This window comes from Epinephelus fuscoguttatus, linkage group LG21 (genome assembly GCF_011397635.1).
Source record: "Epinephelus fuscoguttatus linkage group LG21, E.fuscoguttatus.final_Chr_v1".
Classification (NCBI taxonomy): Eukaryota; Metazoa; Chordata; class Actinopteri; order Perciformes; family Serranidae; genus Epinephelus; species Epinephelus fuscoguttatus.
The window spans coordinates 10,681,803-10,704,577 of NC_064772.1; the positions used below are offsets into that span (position 1 = coordinate 10,681,803).

The 22,775-nt window shown below is 39.9% G+C and overlaps 1 protein-coding gene across 1 annotated transcript in view; it reads left to right on the forward strand.

Annotated features, from left to right (window-relative positions):
* The first annotated feature begins 266 nt into the window (after positions 1 to 266).
* Positions 267 to 22,775, forward strand: part of LOC125882063 (cadherin-12-like) — a 146,623-nt gene continuing 124,114 nt past the window's right edge. The window contains exon 1 of the mRNA XM_049565700.1: positions 267 to 630. The gene's annotated coding sequence lies outside the window, so the exon portion shown is untranslated. The remainder of the gene's footprint in view (positions 631 to 22,775) is intronic.

Here is a 22,775-nt window from a genome sequence, read left to right on the forward strand (position 1 = left end):
CTAGTTGGCTCTAATCTCCTTGATGATGAAGATCCCCCAGTGCTCAGGGGACCTGACAAGAGAGGAGGGTGGTGGTGGGGGGGGGTTGCGCTACTGCCTTACGCCAGTGCAATCACGACTGTCGCTCGCCACTGAGCCAGCAGCGCTCACAAACCCTCTCACATTCCCCTCTTCCCCACTCTCTCTCTCTCTCTCTCTCTCTCCTTCACACACACTTCCTCTCTCACTCTCTGATGCACGCGCGCACACAAGCGTCTTTCTCTCACTTCACCGCTCGCTCACTCACTCGCTCTCGCTCAGTCGTCATCCTGTAACCGCACGGACGCGCTCCACTTTGCTCCCCGTGTATACTCCGGCTATTCCGAAGCTGTTTTGTCTCTGTTACTCACGCCGCGCATACACTCAGAAGCATCCGGTCTGTGTCAGCGTGGGCTCCAACTGTACACAAGAGAGCGGGATAATGAAAGAAAGGCACCAAAGAGGAGAGCAGGGTGAGAGAGGGAATTGAAAGAGGAGTAAAAAGCAGCAAAGGAGAGAGTCTGCTCTGGCAAAGAGGTGGGAGGACAGTTTGATTCAGTGATTATTTGGATTAAACTGGTTGCGTCTCTGCTCTAAAGTGTCCCACTCAAGGTAAGTGTGTCTTCTCTCTCTGCCTGGAGGCATTTCACATTCACCCTGCCTCTCACCTTCGTAGAAATGAAACTGATTTCTGACAACTCCACCTGGTTGTGTGCATTTTATAGCTTGTTGACAGAGCTGCACACAACAGAAGGTTCTTAATTGAATGATGCTGTTGCAATTGTTCCCTCTGCAAACACAGTTGAGACACTTCTTTCGAACATCTGGTTAAGTCACATGAAATGTGGCTCAGCTGTGCCCTTGACAACGTTTCAACCAAAAGGAGTTGGGAGAAACAAGACCGCTGCTCAAGATACTTTGGCTACTTGTGTGTCTCTTGTGTCTTGGCTTGTAGAATGAAATTAGAAGCCCGAGAGTGTCAATTAAAGCAGATCGGTTCACATGTCAGGCAACACTTTACTCCGAATGTGCTGACCCCATTTGTAGGTCTGAGTTATTTTAGTTCATTTGCATATGAAAGGCTATGTGGCTGTGTTGGAGAGTGTTCAACGCTGATTATCACACCATGGCATGTCAAGTGGTTTTGGCAAGTTGATCTAAGCTGTGCGTAAATAAGCCACCAAACTACAAATCTTTTTTTAACCACATTTCATCTCACTGATTAAAATGAAAATGTGACTTAGATGAATTATTAGACTATGCCACATGGACATGAAAGCCTCAAGGACAACCATATGTGTTCAGTTTAAATGTGACAAATAGTGTTCAGTGCAGTGCTATTAACACTGCCTCAGCTGAGAGTAAGCGCACACTGGGTCTGATGGCTCAATCACAGGCTTGAGATTAATCCCTCTGTTTGTATACAACGTATATCAGCAATATTAGTGGGTGAGACCATTCTACTGGTGTGGTAAGGGATTAAAAAGAACAATCTGAGAGGATATCAAAGAGGCTTGACAGAATCTGGTTTGCCGAGAAACACAGGATCACAGATGCAACCTTGCCCCCATTCCGCAGCAGCAGCAGATGCTTATTCGGATGAGCCAGAGAGGAAATATAAGGACACAAAATATAGAAATGTACCCCGGGGCGACGCTGAGCCACATCTGCTGTGAACTTACATATTTGATTGTTACATCAGCAATCCCACTGGAAGGTGTTATACCATCAACTTTGCATCTCTTCAAATCTTCCAAGGCACAGTTATCTCGAGTGCTGTGCTGCACCAACTGCACCTAGGCTCTGAGCAACTGGCAGCCACATGGACAGAGACAGACATGATCCAACGACTATCGTCACTTTAAAGACTTTTGAGCAAATGTGCATTGCTATTATCACACCAGCAATAGTGGAGATTACTCACTTACAATTCTCAGTGTGTGTGTAACATTATTTCAGTCTGGCTGAAGGGACGTCTTAAGAATTCTAGCACAGGTTTTCAAAGTCAATCCCATCTTCACTTACAGATTAGATAAAAAATAAGCTCTCGCCTTCCAATACTTTAAGCACATCTAATGTAACTCACTTTAGTGTCGGAGGCAGCGAGTCTTCTTATCAGCATTCAGCTGAAAACACCTGCTTTGGAATAATCAAATTACGCTCCAAGGAGTCCACTTCCAGAGGAAAAAGAGGAGCTGGACCCTTTGAGTACACAGAGGCTACTGTGCAGAAAATGAGCATTCAGGGCATGCAGCCACCAACCACTCAGGTATTATAACTGCATTAGAGGGGATAAATGAAGAGACATGCAATATACTAGTGGTATATTAACTGATGATAGTGGCACTGCCAGTCTCAGGTGCATATTGTGACGAAAAATTCAGTGACGAAGTGAAGGAGGAAAATGTTTTTCGTTACATAGTTAACCTGATGACGAAGTGTTTATGATAATAAAATGTCAGCTTTCTATCATCTGCTAACGGCTTACTAAGAAATGTTTATCACTTTTGGTGAAAGATAAAACTTGAAATAAATAATAACAAAACAGCATCCTATATTTGTACCTTCACCTTGCTTCACAATATAACACTTCATGCACTTTACACAGACTTAATCAATTCCCAGTTCTTGTTGGCCGATGACATGATGTTTCTCTATCAACACGTTTAATTAGGGCTGCACGATATGCAAAAAGAAAATCATGTTGCAATTATTTTGACAGATAGCGCAGTTGAGATATGAGTCGCAGTTTTTGTGGGAATGGTAATATTTGCATTTTACTTTTACTGAAAATAGAAAAAAAAGATGTGATTATTGCGGGGGTCTGTAGCAAAAAAAGCATGTTCCCTTACGCCTGGTGTATGATTCATAGGCTGGGGCATCTCTGTAGCATTACAGTGCTTCACTTTCAATGGAATGTCGTGGTACACTTTACCTTTGTCAACAAATTGCAGCTCCTGTGATTTGGATATTGCATTTGTCATGTGGAATTATGCAAGAACAACTCTAGTGAAACGTGATCCCATCAGCTCCTCTAACTTGTGCACTGTAATTTTCTTACATTGTTGGCTGCTGCTTTATAAGTGTGCATGTTTCCGGATGGTTCTGGTAATCCATGGTTTCTAGTTGTGGAATGATTAAACTGTACACACACCCTGACCCCAACAAGACAACCACATAGCTGCGTCTCCAGGCAGTGCAGAACTGCAGCCACCTCTGAACAGTGTATAGCAGTGATCACAGCAGGACCAGGACAGCACCTCAATTTCCCACTGACACACCGGTCCTTATTCACCATAAAGCATACGCCTCTGCATTTAGAAAAAAGCCCACAAGTTTATCGGTGCTGTCCAGGATTTAGACGAGTTTCTGTGAATCAAAGGATATTACAGTTCCTGATATCCTCTTAGAAACTGATGCCGGATGGAGGTCGTCCAGTTTATTTCCCCAATGCCCATACAATTGGTAGCAGGATGCTAGCTCAGCTGGTGCCAACTTGTCCATCTTTCCTCAATATTTACTGATACTTATATTTCAAAACCTCAATCTGCTTAGCTAGCAGCTAGCTTACTAGAAGATGGCAGAAGGACAGTTTACAGACTGGTGAGTTGATTTCCTCATCCCAATGAGTGACTTGCACCTACACAACACCGATGTCTAAACTCAACATCAAAAAGCACCAACAAGACTTGCAAAATAGAGAAGAGCCTAAATTAAGCAAGAAATTTAGCAAAGCTGACAGAGAGGCGACTGGAAACCTCGGCACCTACGTCATAATGCACCTGCTGATATTGTGATTTCAGTAATATTTCGATTAATTGTTTAATCATTCTGCAATTTTATGATTAATTTAACTTAACACACCTTGAAACAGAAAGACTTATGACCAGTTTGATACAACGGCCAACAATGTTTCTTTTTTTATTTCATATGAGCTCACACATCATTTTGTATTAAGTGACGGTGCATGGGAAACCATCATATATTGGTTCATTTTTGTGATATAAATGCTCATGCAGGACTAGAAGGAACCTCAGATGGCCAAAGCAAACTGTTGTCAGTTACCTTCGTGGCCTGACAGATAAGCATCTGCCACAGCAAGACCACATGTCAGGATGAATGTAAAGTCTCTGTATGCCTGTCTCTGCTCTGACTGTGTCCATGTAAATCTAATGGAAGGACTGAGTGCTCTGTGGTAAATTAAAGCACATGTCCACTAAGCTGTCATCATATCTTTGCATCCGCTGCACTGTTTGATTAGGGTGAGCTGTTATTTATGGACGGTCTGCAGCCTTTAGCGTAAGCAGAACTTTGGCGATCAGTCATCCGGATATGCCACCTATCACCGCATTTTGAAGTAAGTGTCCATCAAGAGCCTTGGGCTTAAATAGAATCAATACTTGAGATTATTTGGAGTCTCCAGACTCTCTTTACCTTGGGCTCTTCAATCTCCGCCCCCACTCAATGGACTCATTTTAACATCATTCCGCACTAAATCAGGTGTGTCCGAGTGTGCGTATGTGGATCTATGTGTGTGAGCCTGTGCGTGTGTGTTTGACCATAAAAGTGTGTCTGTCTGTGTGCACTTCTGGAGCACCATAAGATGTAATAAGCTAACTGTCAGAAACTTGCTTGCACAGTTTAAAGCATCTGAATGCTAATCAGAAAGTGGATTTGGTTGTTCTGTCTGCAGTCTCAGGGCCAATCTCAGATGAAACTATTGTTCTTGTATGAACGTGCTTTGTGTCAGGCAGCAATTTCTCCCATGGCGAGCTGCACTCTGCCAAGACCCCTGCAGCCCTCTAAGACAGGGCTCTCCCCGGCACTCAGACAATCATCAGCAAGAGTCCTAAACATCTCAAATTAAAGTCTTACAGTGATGGATGACTCTCAATCTCCAGGAGATATTGTGCAGGCTTCTGCTCTGAATGATGGGCGACTCCTCTTCACTCCACTTAGCAATTATTTATATGGATTTGTCTCTGTTCGTTTGTCAGCTTTTTGGACATGCTGTTTCTCCCTGTCTGTGGTAGAAATGCTCTGCAGAGGTAAAACCTCACAGTTTCTGCAGCCTACTGATGCTGAGGCTTTTTCTGGAAAGCAAACAAATACACTCTTCCCTGTGGTATAGGCGTGTTGTTTGAAGTAGTGGTGAAAATAGAAGTAGGAAGGATGCGGTTACCTGAAGATACCATTTTATATCGAGGACACAACTGTTTTGCCCTATGATCATTCGAAACAGTGAGCTCAGTACGGTGTGCTAGGGGAGATAAAAGGTGAGGCGACTGTGCAGAGTTTGAACATTGATTATTACTCATATCTGAGCACTGCTGTGGCCCTATCTCAGTGTGGCCATAGCTGGAGAGGTCAAGGAAAATGACAATAGTTATTTGAACCTTCATTGATAGTATTAAGCTGCTTTTCTTGCCTTTTTTTAACAATTCCACTTGAATGCTTTGCCATGCACAACCATTTCCTTTGAAGTTATTTTGAAGAATTCCAAAGCGAGGTCAGTACATTGTCTCTTTTTGTCAGAATACTTTATTTAAGGACTTTCTTTCATACATGTTTTCTAAAAAAAAAAACTGCAGAGAAATGCCTTAAAATAGCCCAAAGAGACCCTGGAGCCTTTGTGCCTTTGAGTACATGTGCGCCATCCCTTTGAGAAATCCACAACAGATTCTGAGCCAACAGTGGGCAGGGACGGTGGTGGTCGTAAAAATCACTGGAGGCCATGCACAGGCACAAACACAAGTGGATGATGGAGGGTATCTCTGCCAATGCATTTACTGTACTATTCATAAAGTTGTTCTTTGTTGTGTCTCCATATTTGGCAAGCACTGAATGACTGGTTTTCATTGCTTGCCAATATAGAAAGACAGGCAATTAGCAGGTTATATATGTAATGCCCATCCTTTGCTTTTCTGATGAAATGCCATCTATCTGACACATTTAATCACCGGGATCCATCCAAACAATAAACAGTCATCTCTGGCTGGCCTCGACTCGATAACCTTAAACACAACCTCACAGGCCCCCAATGGCAACTTGGGAAAGATTTCCTGTCACACAGGTGAATGACTATTAGTTTACTGACCCTAGAGGTAGAAGGAGATTGTAATGATTTCTAGAGAGGGTGCTAGGGGGCCTTTCATTATAAGGACTGAGCAGCGCTGTAGCACTCCTGCAGAAAAGTGTGAGGTAGAAATAGATATGAAATACACCATTCTGGTGAATTGATTAAATCTTGCAGATGACTCAGAGGCTATCAGCATACCTTTTTTAAAAAGATAATGGCTCTGAGGCATTAATAAAATTCATACATGTTTATTCTCACTTGACTTGGGCTGAAAAAAAAGCACAGTATCATTTGTGCAGTGGCAATCTGTCAGCTTTCCTTTTGTTATGATAAGATGACCGCTCAGGTGCAGTATTATTCATGAATTTTAGCATCTGGGCTGTAAATACACATTATTTCAATTATTAAATTATCCTTTTAGCCTCAAGAGGCCAAGGTGGCATCTTCTCATCACTAGTTTTGACCAACAAACAGCCCCAAACCCAGTTACTCATATTTACAATGAGTTATTTTAAAAAAAAAAAGTGAGAATTAGGCCTGTCAGGGTAACTGCTTTTGTTGGATGATTTTTTTTCCCAGAAATAATTGTGATAAACAAAATAATTGTTATTTTGAGACAATTTTTTGACACTTTTATAATAACATAATAGCGTACCAATGCAAGAACACCCTTTCAACGAGCAATTAATGTTTAACTCTTGACTTGGAATATGACAAAAACTATTTAACTTTTTTTTATTGAAGAAAAAAAGTGACTTAACACCTGTTGAAATACACAAGAAAGTACTAGTAAAGGTATGGTCCTTTTTTTTGGAAAGGGCCAGTATTCTTAGTTGAGACTTGAGACCAAAATTCTGACAGCAAAGACAAAACCAAGCGATGCCTCTTGTGATTAATAGACAAGCTTAGTAAAGCACCAGGAACACCAGTTACCTCCATAATGCGGCAGGTGCGCTGCAGTTGGCTCCCCAGGGTGAACGGCCTGGGAGCTGGGCATTTCGCTGCAAACCACAGACTTTTTAGCTTATTGCCAGAGGTTGGCCAGGTTACGACTATCAGGACTATGCCTCCTCCACTACAGAAGTGCAGCTGCAGGCTACCGGTGAGCTACACTGTGTCGTCTTTGAAGTGTTTCATTCTTCTTTGGACTCCTGTAAGTAGGCGGGGGTGAAAAACAAACATGCATGTAAACACAACAGGCAGTATAGAGTGCAGCAAAATGATCAAGGTCATGTCCTTATGTCATACTATGTTACATACTAATAAGTCGATAATGTAATTATCATGACAGGCCAAGTGAGAATCAGCAAACTCTCATATTTGAAAACCTGGAACCAGTATATATATGTATATATGTATATATCTATCTATCTATCTATCTATCTATCTATATATATATATATATATATATATATATATATATATAGATAGATATATATTTACACACATAGGTTTTTAAATTTTTTTATTTTTTTGCTTAAATATTGTCTTCAGTAATAATAATAATAATGAACAATCCAAATTGTTTTTAGTGTTTTGGACACTGCATTTAGTTGACCACATAACACACCACAAGTAAAATGCCAGGTCATTATTTCCATAAAACCCAACATTGACACCACAGTGTAACATCTAATTAATACTCTACATATGCTTCTTTAAAGTATGTGATCTTCAGCATCTGAAATCATAAGCAATGGCTGTGTTGCAAATGTGTAAGATATCTCAAGATGGTATATGTAGCAACAGCGTTTCCCTTTCCCTCTTTTCAAGAAGCCTCTGCAATTAATTCTGCCCTATACTGTATGCCACATAAAATTTTCACTTTTATTCATCCACGTCAAAACTCATCTTCATTTCATTAAAAGAAAATGTGCTCCTTAAATCACATCATTTCCCAGTGAAGCAGATACCACCTTCCTGTGAAGTACCTCTCACAAAGTATAACATTTCACATTTTGCCTAACACACTTGAGCAAGTTACCCTCCCCAGCATATAGACTACTTTAAATGCACCCAGTGCGGTATGAATGTTTTAGTCTATTTCCCATCTGTTCAGTAATCCTATCACAGTATCTTACCCCAAATTCATGTATCATTTCAGTCTTGAATACTGTGGTGCACACTGTAGAGGGGAACTTATTTTAAAAAGACATTTTAAGAGGAAAGGGAACTCCACAAAACTACAGTTGGGACTACAAACTGACAGAACAAAAACAATATACACATTAGGGAAACTGCGGCGTATGATTTACAATATCTGAGTTGTAATTCTAAGTCTGTGCCCATGGAATGGCTTGCTGAAGTTTAATTTAAAATATTTACCCATGGAAGTCGCTCCTTCTGGTATCTCTTCCTCTAATCGTTATCATGGCAGAGAGGAAAATTACATCATAACTTACTGGAGTAGAACAGAGGCTGAGCTAGCACAGCAGCAGGCAGCTGTTTGATATGGGAGGATGGGAGCTAACTGTGAAACTCAGTTGCACTTACCCATGAAATATCCGCCTGCTGATTTATATTATTATTATCTTGTTCTGAGTTTATACTGGAGTTAGCCTGCCAGTCATGTTACCTACTGCTGATATGATGAGGTTCCACTCTGTGACCACAGCTACATTAAAGATTCTCAAACATGCCATGGTACTTTATTTTCTTTGCTCTTTTTACTGATTCATTCAGCCATACTGAGCTTTGTTTTGTGCAATAACCTTTATTTTACTCTTACAAAAGCTAAAATGTAACAAATCTTTTTGAGCTATGCATAGCAAACTTAATCGCCAGTAGATATGTGTATATTCCTGCAAACCACAGATATGTCACATTTGTATGTTAGCAGATATGTTGAAACTTCCTGGTTCAACAACACTGGGGTTAACTTAGTTATGGTTAGGAAAAGACCATGTTTTTTCCCAAAATACCTGCTTTTTGTGGCTCACTTCCTGGCAGAAAATGCAGCCATGGCTTGGTAAGAAACAACTGATTTTGTGGACTATCCCGGCCTAAAATGCAGCCATGGCTTGGTAAAAAAACAACTGCTTTTCATGGCACTAACCCAACCTAAAACACAACCATGATTTGGTAAAATAACAACCGCTTTTTATGGCACAATCCCAGCCTAAAACGCAGCAATGGCTCTGTAAAAAACAACCGCTTTTTGTGGCACTATCCCAGTATGCTTTGGTAAAAAATAGTCACTTTTCGTAGCACTGTCACCAGTGGAAACACATCGATGGGTTGGTAAAAAAACACCCACATTTGGTGAATTTAAAAATAGCTGCAGGAAATGCTGTAATGACTCACTAAAAATCATCTGGTTTTGATGTTTGTTGGTCTTGAACTGTAACCTGCAGTGTACTGTAGCTTGGCAGGCATCTCGCCTAAGGGACAAGCCATCGGGACCGTACCTATGTTCCCTGGGTCCTATGTTCCCCCGTAATATAGGGACAACATAGAACCCTTTTTCCAGAAAGGGTTCCTCGGTTGCAGAACATAGGGGAGAACATAGGACCCAGGGAATATAGTACCCGGGGAACATAGGGATGACCCCCAAGCCATCTACCATCTCCTCCAACCTCAGTTGACAAAGTCAGCTCATATACTACTTTACCATAGAAATGTTCATACGATACATATGAAACATGTAAATGTAAGATATTTATGGTTTGCAGAAATGTTAATGTTAAATAATGTTAGCTGTAGTTAAAACAGGTTTTATGTGAGAGGGGAGATGGGTGGATCTCCTTTTTCATAAGTGAAATTTTGCTAATGCACTCGGGGACAGGCTGCAGCAAAATTTAGTGGATTTGGCATGAAATGACAGATATTGGAACAATACACCCAGGGACATGTGGTAATGTAACTCCTGTGGTTAACATTAATCTGCGAAGGAGAAGCAGACATTTCCATTTCAAACCAATCAAAAACTTTGGTTGTAGCAAAACAATCTGAACTGTGACTCTGAACTGTGGTCTTAGATGAGAGCGTAAGGACAAAGAAACACTTCCCTCTGCCTCCATTCATGCTTATCTTCCAACAAATGCCTTAGTGGAAATGTCATTGAGGAGATAGGGGGACATTGTCATCTGTTTCTTAGTTTACTATTCAGAAGAGTGTCGATTTAACATAAAATTACACCCCCTCCCCCTGCACCTAAATCATTGTGACTCTTAAGGACATCTTTTTTGTGTACAGGGTTTTTTACTTAACGGCTTACCATTTCGAAAGGGGTCGGCCCTTATGCCTTATATAAACCATGAACCTGGGGAGTGATAAAGCATTGCACTTCCTCCATTAAATAGAATAAGAAATCATCTTGACAGACCCTAGATCTTGGCCTGGGTGAGTCTTCTTATGAGCGAGACTTCCTCAAGGTCAGCATGATCGTACTTTCCCCACTGTGTGCAGTGCCTGTGATGAATAGGACACAGTAGAAGGAGGAGAGGGAGTGAGGGCCGGCGGAGGGGTTGGAGGGTGGGGCGTGGTTAATGTATTGTGTTTACCTGTAAATAGAGGCCGCGAGAGGGTTGTGTGTTTCTCTGTTGTGACTAAGATTAAAGAGACTACAAGAGCAGAGTGCCTTTTTAATTGTTAATGTTGCAAGTTTCAGAGGAAGACATAAAACTTTGGCTATTCCACAGGAAAAATCAAACAAGTCACAAGATTTTAAGGTCCTGTTTATAGGATTTAGGTGTATATATTGGCAGAAATGGAATATGATATAACAAATATGTTTCCTTTAGTGTATAATTACCCAAAAATAAGAATCTGTTTGTTTTTTCTTTTAATTTCCTTAGAATCCACCATTTATATCTTCATAGGGAGCAGCTCTTTGTCTGCAGAGTCCACCATGTTCCACCACCATGTTTCTACAATAGCCCTTTTTTTCCTTTTCTTTTTTTTTTTTTTATGTGAAACTGCTCAGTGATTTTACTGACTTTAATCACCAGGTCCATTTATTTGGATAAGGAAGAGACCTCTGGGGATAATTTGCGTCCCTGTAAAAACATCCTGAACAATGAACACTGAAGGAATTCTGACCCGAACTTCACGCTCGGCACAAGCGAAGTTTCAGCAGGTTGCAGTCGGTAAACCTTACTGCTAGATGTCACTAAATTCTACACTCTTAAAATATGCTTGTTTATAGTGGCTTTGAATGACTTTAAATAACCTTACCGCTTATGGACTTTGACAACAAGGTTTATTCATACATTAGTGTTGTCACAATACTGGACATTCTAACACTGAAAAAAAAAATATCAATATTCAATACCACTTCCGATACCATGGAGAAAAAAATGAGATTTAGGGTATGCCATTTTAATTTTTTATGGAAGATAGGAGAGAGCGAGTAAGCACATCTGGCGCCACTGTATCAATGTACTCCCTTTGCACTTTCAAATCCCGTCTGAAAACACACCTTTTCAAGATGGCATATTCGGTCTGATTTAACAGAGACACACACATATGGTGACCTGCCCAGATGTTGCCTTTATAATGATGATTTTACACCTAATATTTATAATTACAATGTTTGTCTAGTTATTTTATTAACTTTTATTGTATATTACAGAATCGTTTGATTGATACATTGTTTTTTTTTTTTGTTTTTTTTGTTTTTTTTACTGTGTCTCGTAAGGTGACCTTGAGTGCTTTGAGAGGGGCCTATAAATAAAATGCATTAGTATGATCATTATTATTATTAATACAGGGGAAAACGCGCACTAAAATAGTTTCAAACATTCATAATTGATATGTATCAACGAATTCATATTTTTGACATCACCAATATACACACAACAAATCAATTAAATTTAATTGTTTAAGTCATAACAGTAAACAGTTATCAATTGCTTAACACATTTCTTTGGTAATTATAAGGTTTATCAACTTCAGTTAGGCTTAAGTTGATGCTTCACTCATTTTAAATATGAATAAACTTTTAAAACAAAAGTTGGAGTAAATTTTTTTTGTTGTGCAGACTGCTTGATGTAACACCGGACACAATTGATTTTGAAACGTGAACATGCCAGCAGAAGGTCTACTGAATTTGATATTGTCTTATGACGGTGTAAAATGCAATCTACAGATTGCCCATTCCACACAGTGAAACGGGCAGAGGAAGGTCATAGGTAGTTTGTGTTAACATGGGACGCATTCTAGATTCCTGCACTGAACGAGCACCCTGGCTCTGGTTATTTTTGAGTTCACTTTTTAGGGTTGCCATGAGAGTCTATTTTCTCATCTGAAAGCAAGTTAACTACCAACACTGGACAATCCAAAATAAAGTATTGCAGAAATATCACACATTATGAGAGGGCTGCCTCACTGTGGAGGGCAGAGATGTGTTTCTAGCGTGCTTCAAAGAAAATAAGAAGGAGAGAACTGTATTTGAAAAAGAGAGGATTGGAATCGAGAGAGTCTGGATTTTGACAATCAAATGCTTTGGTCAGTGCAACAGACAGATGAAAATGTGGCAACGGCATCAAACAGTTCTTTCTTGCCTTGTACATAAAGAAAGCTGCTTGGTGTAGCTAGTTCGAAGTCCCTAATATAGAACTGAACAGCACCAAAAAATGGACAACACAAAAGCTGCTACAAATCAGTCTGAGTCAATGTGGTAACACCTTTCAGGCATGTTTTTGTTGTTGGCCATGGTACCACAGTGGTATTTAATGTACGATATAAAAGTTGTGGTTTATATTTGAATCTAGATGACAGTGTTGTGTTGGCACTTTGTGTGTCTGCACCAAGGCAACAGCATGCTTTAGCATATGCAGATGGTGGTTCTTGCACAGGTGCTATAGCAGCTTCTTTATCCTGTGTCTAAAACCATCTGGTGTAGTTCTTAGGTTTTCACAAAGATTCACCACGCAATTTTCTAAATGTAGAGGGTTTGACACAGTGTGTCACCTCAATAGTCTCTCACACAATCAGCTTTTATGACACAGAATTATAAGTCCTTGGGCTAAAAGCTAAAGTCATGAAAAGTCATAGAGGAGATATAAATTCTTAGAAATACTAAATATAATACTGAAATACTAAATATTAAACTGTGTTGCATCCAGGACTTATTGGAAAAATGAAAAAGACCTGCCATTGAAAATGTATATGATGGATGGCTGCTGATTTGTCCATTTTTAACCTCATTTGTAGTGCATTGTGGGCTGTTTTGTTTGGTATAGAGTAAATTAGACAGATGTTTGTGCTTTTACCTAGTAAATGGCGTCTACGGGTGTCAGTGCTTATGATGGCTAGATGCTGTTGTGACTGTAAAGACTGGTTGGTTTTCTCTGTTCTAAATACTACGAAAGTGGATGCAAAGTGGACAGGAGTGGCCATTGTTCATATTAAACTTCCCCAGGTTCACTTGTACTGTTCTTTGTGTGAGCACAACCATGAGTCAGAAAATTTTAAGACAAACCCCCAACAACTCGGGGCTCTTATTTGACAGCTGTGACCTAGCCCGCTGAGCTTCAGTGATGAGCAGGGTCCTTTGACTTCATTGTAGAGCATAAACAACAATGTGCCCAGTCACCCTTGTGCAAGCGAGGACTCTGCCAGTCCCACATCGGATTGTCTACACAATCCACCGGACTGACAGATCTATCATCTTTCTCATATAGAGCAATAAATCACTCGGGTTTTGTTTTGAGAAACATCTAAACTTTAAATTGGATAAGTTTTGAATTCAATAACTTTCAGTGACATAAGCTGCATGGTGTTATTAAAAATGCATAAAGGGATGATTCCTTACTTTAATTACCTGTATGTGTTGGAGGTTTGATCCAAAATGGACTGAGCACCTGCAGTAACCTGCACCTGAATAAGCACTGACAAAAATAAGGTTGCAGACTACAAAAAAACAACGTATTTTTAGATCTCCTAATCTAATTTTGGTTTAAAATTAACAAATCTGCACTGCACTATTCCCACTGACAATCACTCACTTGCTGTGGTAATTAAACAAGTAAAGATCAATTTGCTGTGAGGATTATTCTGTAAAAATCAGCTACAGGATGTTTTCAGTTTCCATTACATTTCCACTGGTTCTAAAAAGCAGTGAAATGTGAGAAATGTGGGGACACACACACACACAAACATTTTTAACGTATGCCACCTAATTAGGGAAAATGTCTGCAGTGGCCACAGAATATATAATTTAATAATTCAATGGCATCTTGTGGAGCTTGCTTGTAAACAAACAAAAATTATATCTACATTCAGTGTTTCTAACCAAAATGCATGGTACATAACTTTGAGGTCTTGAATGTATTTCCTTTGAAAATATTTGCATAGCTGACTTTTTTAGGAATCTGAAACCTCAATTTTTACCTCGTTAGTTGCAAGAAGTCTGGGCCCCCATTCCCACATTTCATGTTGTAGTACAGCCACCTGTACAGTATATCTATGGAACAGTGAGTAAAAATTAGCATTAATGTATAATGTGTCAGCAACCAAAAGGATGTAAAAACACTGCTCTGTACTGCTGAAAACACAACAAGCAGTGGCAAAGTGCGGCCAGCAGCAAGCTGCCATGCACTGTCCGTGCAAACTTGCAGCAGCCACTTCGAGCTCAGCGAGATGAGGCCATTTGATCCTGCAGCAAAGTGCGGCCAAGCTAAAAGTGAGGGGTAATTTAAATTTTGGTGGTAAATTGCAGCAAGAGAATACCCACAGCCAAAAAACCAAGTCCTTTGGCTATGTGACATGTTAGCGGCAGAAAAAATTAGATCAGGCAGGACATGATGTCAATGGCAGTTTTGTTTGTCATTTATGCTGCTCTGTTCTGTTCCTGGACAGTCTTTGCTACTGCTCTCCCTGCATTAGGCTTTCCATGTAGGCACATGGAAGGGCAGAAGGGTGTGCTCTCTCTGCCTCAGGCTTTCCGTGAAGGCGCATGGAATGGGGGTGAGGTGTACTCTCTACACCTTAGGCTTTCCATGTAGGCACCTGGAAAAGTCTGTCTGCATAGGCCTAAGAAAGGCAGAGAGGCCCCAGAACAGACCCATACTGCAAAATACAATACTGCAAAAGGAAATAGTTTTCTTTGACTAAAGTGTTCCTGACTGAAATGTAATTATTGTAGGAAGCCGCACTTGACTGCTGCTTTGTGAGATTCATGCGTAAAGCTACTTGAGGTCAATGACTCTACAGCTGAGACATAACTGAAGGAGTTAAGGACTTGAGAAGCAATCTGTTCCAACAGCTTTGGGTGAATCATATTTGATATAATAACTGAACAAACGAGATGCATAAATAACCCTGGGTGTGCATATGTTTTACAGCGCTTCAAAACTTTCAACATATCTTTTTTTTTTTTTTTTTTAGAAAAGTTGTCTTTAATTTACTTGAAACCAGAATGTTGGGAACATTTCTTTGATTGCTTTTTTGAAGAAGAAGACAATAGTTTTGCCTCCAACCAAAAGTGTCTCTGCAAACAGCAGTTCTTCTTGTTTTATTATGCAGAAGTCTTCTGGTGGCTGATGCATTCTGCCATGTGGCACATTTACTGTTAATCTATAATGATTTCACTAAAAAATACACTATTAATAACTATTCAGAGCTCTGCAGCTCTGATATCTTGAGATCTAGCAAATAATTCAAGGTTAGCTATCGTGGTTTGGATACAAATGTATGCTGTCACCTTGGATTTACTAAAAAAAAAGAAAAAGAAGAAATCACATGTAGTACAATTACAACAAGCCACTATATGTTACACCTTCCATCCAACAGGCATTTCACATTCAGTGTAACCTAATAATTAACTCTGTTTACTTCACACCTGTAGAAAGCCATTTACCTTTCACCTCAGAGAAGAACAATTAAAACACACTGTAGGTGTAGACTGTTTGGGTAAGTAATGATTATATCTCCACATGGTAATGCATGTGATAGCATGATATTTGCACATTTAGATATGCAAACCATGTGTGATAGCTGTGTAAAAGAGAATTAAAAAGACAAATGACTGAGCCATGTGACTCACTCAAGAAACACATGAATGATGATCTGTATCTTATCATATGAGCATGAATTACATAATTAACACTCGCTCTGGGGAAATCATGATTTGGAGCTTGAAGCTGCCGGAAAAAAGAAGCAGCGCTGTGTCGTCACAGACAGATGATGTCTCGCAGTCGGTGCTCATCAACCCTTAATCAATTTTTTTTCCTCCACACTTTACAGAATCTGTATATAGATTCATTTTTTTTTCCACTTATACAGCAGGGTCTGCTAGTGAGACAGGGTAGTCTGTTATACTTAATTTATTTACCACTTTTTTATGGATGCAATTTGTAGCCATTAATAACATACTAATATACAAACCTTGTGCATGTTAGGGCAATTTATTAATGCTCTATTCCACATTGAATGCAATGTAATGTGATTAAAATCATAGATTATAAACATTATTAGCGTTAAAGATGATTTACCTGTTACCTAATATTACACATGTAGAAATGGGGTTGAGGTCAGAGTAATGTGCTCAAAATTACTTGAAACAAAAGGTGAAAAGGACTTTTTTCCTCTTTCATCACAGCATCAGATTACTTGTGCATAATTTACAGCCTACAATGAGGAAAAGCTTTGAAAAGAAACCTCACGAAATAGTTTTTATATTCACCTCAGCTCACAGAATTATGGATAAACAACTTCTATTTTCTGCGAGAGATTTTCCTCTTTTTAAGGAATTCACATTAACCTGCTCCAGTTTAAATACGTGGCAATAGCTTTTCAAAGTTTACTTGCAAACTGGAACTGAATAATGTAGAGGAGAAAAAATGCAGTATGTGAAGTTATTCATAAGCCTTTTATAGCCATTGTCAGCATTAGACTCCATCTATTCAATATTTCAATACAGCTTGCAAAAAATAAAGTATAAATGGAGAGAGCGCAAGTGAGAAAGCTCCTCCCTATGGGACTTTTAGGGCCAGTATTGTTGCCACACAGACCAAGGATATTGCATACTATCTTGAATACAGAATAATCCTTTCTAAAAATTCAGCCAGTACAATATGAGAGAGGTGTTTCCATTTCTAAAATGTAATAAAGGCATTTCTGCAAATATTAAGCTATGTCAATATCAGCAGTCAATATTTTTGACTGTGAAATAAGGGAGTTTCTATTGTCAGACATCACAGCAATTAAGTTTTAGTAGTGGCTGTCACTTCTTCTTAACTTAATAACAAAGACACACAGGCAATGACAAATAGAGGTTTCAAGACTAAGGGAACAAAGTGCTACAGAAAGACCATCAAACAAATTAAGCAGTTGCATTTATAAGCAGGATAAACAGTAACTCTTGCTCTCTGTGCTCTTCCACATGGTGCATGGGACAAATGGGTTCCATTTTGTTCCCATCAGTGTGAGTCATGAAACCCCAGTGCACTACCTCGAAATCTTCTTTACCCCAATTTTGTATGCTATACCATTATGCACCATTGACCCAGAGAGACAGAGCAATTGCAGAAAAGACTAATTCTTAATCTAGGATATTGCTTTCTCATTATTCTCTCTCCCTCTGGCCTCTTGCGTGATAACTGTTTGATTAAGGCAGTTATGTCACTTGGGAGCCTGAAAGAGTCCACTTTTTAATATTACCTGGCTGACTGATTATACCAGCACTGCTTGAGGCTAATAATGTTGAACCGTGATGCTTGATTAGGAATGCTGATGGGCCCTCGGTGACAAAGTAGCCTTTCAGAATTCACAAATATTAATCAATAAACAATGCAAATTAATTTTCACCAACATCATGAACTGGATCCCACTGTCAATTCATTTTAATGATGACCACTCTGACTGACTGCCTGTTAACTAGAGCTGCGTATTGGTACTTGATACCTTTTAGGTATCAGCTGAAATAACCCAGTAACAGATATTTAACTTCTCAAGCTGGGCCAGAAATGTTATCATACTTAAATTTTTCATTTTGCTCATAGTTATTCACCACAAGTGTTCTTAAATATGTATGTGTGTACATGTATATATGTCTTTATATGTGTATATATGTGTGTATGTATGTACACATATATATTTATGTTGTGCTACATTACACTTCTTTAAATTGATTGTTTTATTTTATGTTGCTATTTATGTACTCAGGTCTCTCTTGAAAATGAGATCTCCATCACTACGGGACTTACCTGATTGAATAAAGGTTTATATATCATGAAGCATGTGATTGGTCCACGACTAGTGTGGTGAAGCTGAGCACCATGCATTTGAAGAAGCCAGCAGTTCAGCCTGCCAAGATGCTACCAAAACCTTTGCTATACTACAAACCTGTGGCATCTGGTAGTATTTTACGCAACTGAATGCTTACATTCACATGATGGGTATAGAATGAAGTGAGTAAAAATATCAAAGTGCTCTATTGATATTGGCATCACTTTTAGGGTACTGGTATTGGTACTGTATTTTTTTAAACAATACCCAGTCATAGTCTTTGCTGCATTTGTTTGATTCTTACCCAAGCTGTGTAGGTAGCACTGTATGCAAGAAACATTATTGCAGCTGCCTTTCAAAACTGCAAGTTACACATTGCATCATCCGCCTGCACTGAAAACTTCAATGTGAAGTACTGGAAAAGGAGCAGTCCACTTCAGTGAAATAAAGAGACTGTCATACTTTCAAGAATGCTTTGATTAAATGCTCTGACAACATTGCTCATGTCACTTTAATTAAGTGCTGAAAAACACTGTGCTTAAGTAGCTTTCTGAATGCCTTTGAGGTCAGACCACTCCACTTTGAGGCTCAGTTGAGGGTCCATTAGATTATCTGTGATTTGAGATGGGGGCTTGACAGCCTAAAAAGGGAATCTCAGGAAAGGGGAGAGCTGCTGCAGTCAAACTGTGCTCAGAGACGGAAACTCTCAAAGGGATAGGTTATCAAATAACAAATAAAGGCGACTGCAGTAGCTCGTTATTTACTTATGAAATCTGTTGTCAATTTCAGACAAGCATCCGACTTATGGGCCATGCACTCCAGTTTGCTGAAAGTAAAGAAAGAAACTTCCCCTTTAATTGAAAGCACATCACCCTCGCCTGTCCTAATGCTCTCAGTCAGCTTTGTGTCTCATATTGTTTTCGGTAATCACAGCCACATGACAGCAGGCAGTGGAAGTGGCAAATAAATGAGATCACAACCGTTTCAAAATGATAATCCCATAGAACATCCACCTCAAAGTCACTGACTCTCAAAGTGGCTCCCTGCTATTTGCACAAAAGGTATCACAGGTTAAAGTGGACCTTTTTTTGCCGGCACTTATCTGAGAGTAATATCGCCCGGCAGTACGGAGAGCATTGCTGCAAACATCAATAGCTTGCAGTGCCGATTGCTAAAGGGGAGGAAGATGAGATTCCATGAGGCGTATCGTTTATAGCACATACTGTGGTCACTGAGGGCTGCCTAAGGCAAAATCCTAAACACATTCTCTCCTCCTGCATTCTTTTGATCTGCATTAATTAATTAGATAATTATTACTCTAAATTTCCAGTGTGTGCAGTGTGCATAATGGCCCATTAGTTTGAGATGATATGATCGGACCGCTGAGTTTATAACGCTCACAAAGTCAATAAAAAAGCTGCGAGGAAATGTTTACTTCTTTGTTTGTCAGTCCTCTTATATCAGCACTCAGCTCACTGTCATACTCCTCTTTGACTCTCAAACTCTCATAGACAAGCACGCACATGTTCACAGATGCACACGTTGATGAACATGACCATTACGGTAGTACACACACACACACACACACACACACACGAAAAACAGACACCCATTAGCATAACCAATGTGATGATCATAGCTATACATCAGTGAGTTCCAACCCTAATGCTTTCTGAGTTTATCTTTGCCCTGATAATGAGGCTCAGCGTAATGTGACTGTGTGCCTAATAACCCATAACACCATGAAAAATATTTGCTTTTGTCGCTCTCTTTCTAGTTTTATTTTGCAGCACAGTTGAGCAGAAAATGGACAGCATGTAGGAGAAAATGAAGGAGACAGTAAAAGCAAGGTTAAAACAGAGCAAGTTGAGGAGGAGTTGAGGTTGACTGGAGGCCACAGCATGGTAACCCGTCTGAGGTTGATTCACTCCCACCCCCTCCTCCCCTTGACAGAGACTGGAGACCAGGGAGTTCAACTGCATCATTTTAGGTTCACTGACTTGGCAAAATCTACCGTTTAATGAAATTAGGTCCAGAGTGCTTCGTCGGGAGGTCTCATTTCAAGGACATAACTCCAATAAAGGAGAAATCAGCCTGGTTCTATTACTGAGATGATACTCTTGTTCATGTGCCCACCTCATACTTTTTACATTTATTTTTCCATTTCAAAAATAAAAGGTGTCCTGTCTGCTGAAGGGTTCTCTGCATCCAGATGAGACACAACACACATCAGTAAACAGTAAAGTAAGTACATGGACAAATCAATGTAAATCGGATTTGCTCTCTTCAAGTCAGAATATCATGGCCTAAAGAAGAGTACATTTACAGTAGAGGGTGGCTCGGGCTGCATATTTCTATCCTATCTTGACCCAAGCCCAACAGAGTAGTAACCGAGCCAGACCCGAACTCGACACGCAATCTGTTTTTCATGTCCAAACCCAGCTGGAGGCCTGCAGCTAGTAACCTAACCCGCCCTTAACCCAATATATTCTTTTTTTGTTTTTATGTCTATACTTGATCTGAGCTCGAGAGATCACTAACCAAGCCCAACCCAACCCCAACGCCTATTCTGTTTATGTCTGAACTCGACCCGACCCCAACAGAGTCATAACTGAGCCCGACACGAACCCGACATGCAATACGTCTGTCCGAACGTGACCCAAGCCCAAGCGAGTACTAACAAACCACGACCTGAACGCAACTCGCATTCTGTTTTTCACAACCAAACCCTACCAAGAGCCAAGAGACCAGTAACTGAACCTAACCTAAACCCAACACCCATTCTTATTTCCTTTTTATGTCTATACCCGACTCAAGCCCAAGAGAGTAGAAACCAACTCAACACACATTCCAGATTTTCATGACCAAACCCAACGGGATCCCAAAAGGAGTACTCGCCAAGCCCAACCCAACCCCGACACCTACTCTATTTTTTATGTCTGAACCTGACCCGAGCCCAACAGAGTAGTAACCAAACCCTACCCAGACTCGACATGCATTTTGCTTTATACACGCAAGCCCAACTTGAGCCTGATGCAGTTAATACACTAAAGCACTTAGTTTGTCCCTGTCGTGCTGTTGTTGCCATGATACAGCTTACCAGTATAGCATGATTACATATGTTTCTTCATCTCCATGAACTCTTCCTGTTAACTATTTACATTATCAAACCATCAGGGTTTATTTGAAGTTATCTTGGAGGAAGGAGATAGCATCCACTGTGGATGGTTTCAGTGCTGTCGTCCATTGTTGAATAGTTCTTCCCGCAATGCTAAAGTTATGCTTGCTGCTGCTGCTGCTGCTGCTGCTAGCTTGAATGGTCAAAATGCCCCAAACAAGCAGAATGAGCTTGGATAATGTTAAGTGTTGACAAATTCTGTTTGACGTCCACCATTGTTAGCTAGCTATTGTTAACTTACATGAATGTGCTTGAAACAGCCTACGTGTTGCTTTCATGTGTTGTCATGTAAATAACAAACCCAAGCACAGACCAAGAAGTAGCCCAACACTGACAGGTCTGTAATTTTTGGGCCAAACCTGACACAAGCCCAAACATCATTGTTAATATTTGTCGAAACCCAGCCTGACTCGTTGCGTCCCATCAGGACCAATTGGGTTCGTTATCTACTCTCTATTCATGCTACATATGTTTCAGCTTTGCTTCTCATTTGTTCATGTCCCAGAAAAAGGCATTAAATCAATTGATTCAGCACAAGCTGGGGACTCAGCTCTGTCTTTCATATGTGACTTCAACCAGCTCCATCTGTTGTTACATTTGTAGTTTATTCCACCATAAGTGCTAAACATGAGATTGTTTCATAACACTAAGGCCATGGTTCCACAGTAACAGTTGGCCAGTTGAGCCAGGCAAACACATCTCAGTGGTCACAATAAACAGTTAGAGAAAAGAAAAAGATAAAAACAAGTACTGCAGAAGTCAAGAATCATAAATATAAAACTTCAATTTACAGAAAAATATGAAAAAATGTAAAGCTTTCTGTAAATTATATCTGTCTTTAAACTGAAAGAGCTGTACAGTGTTTAAAATGAAGCAGATGGAACGTGCAAATGTCAAAGTATACAGAATATATGTGTACTGTATTGCCCTTGGTAGAATATCACAGCTAGACAAATAAGCAGACAGCCTTTCTGATAGTGTGACAGCCAAATAAGACAACAAAAGAGGTAAAAATGTCATCAGAACTTGGAAGGTAAAGGAGGACTGATTAATAGGAACAGACAGCTAAAAAATACAACAAAGCAAAGAGCAGTACAGCAGATGAACAATGGACACCACACTAAAAGTGAAAACAAGAGGCTCCTGGCAATTTTCAAATGTAGAGGCCTTTCAAGTCATACCTCTGATCTTAGCCCTGATCTAGTACGACTGACAAGGCAAACATCTGAGCTCTCCTGAAAGAGGAATTTATTCCTCCTCAGGTAAACTGCTCCTAAATAGATTAGCTGCCTCGCAAATATGCAATCTTAACTTAATTTGTGTACCACT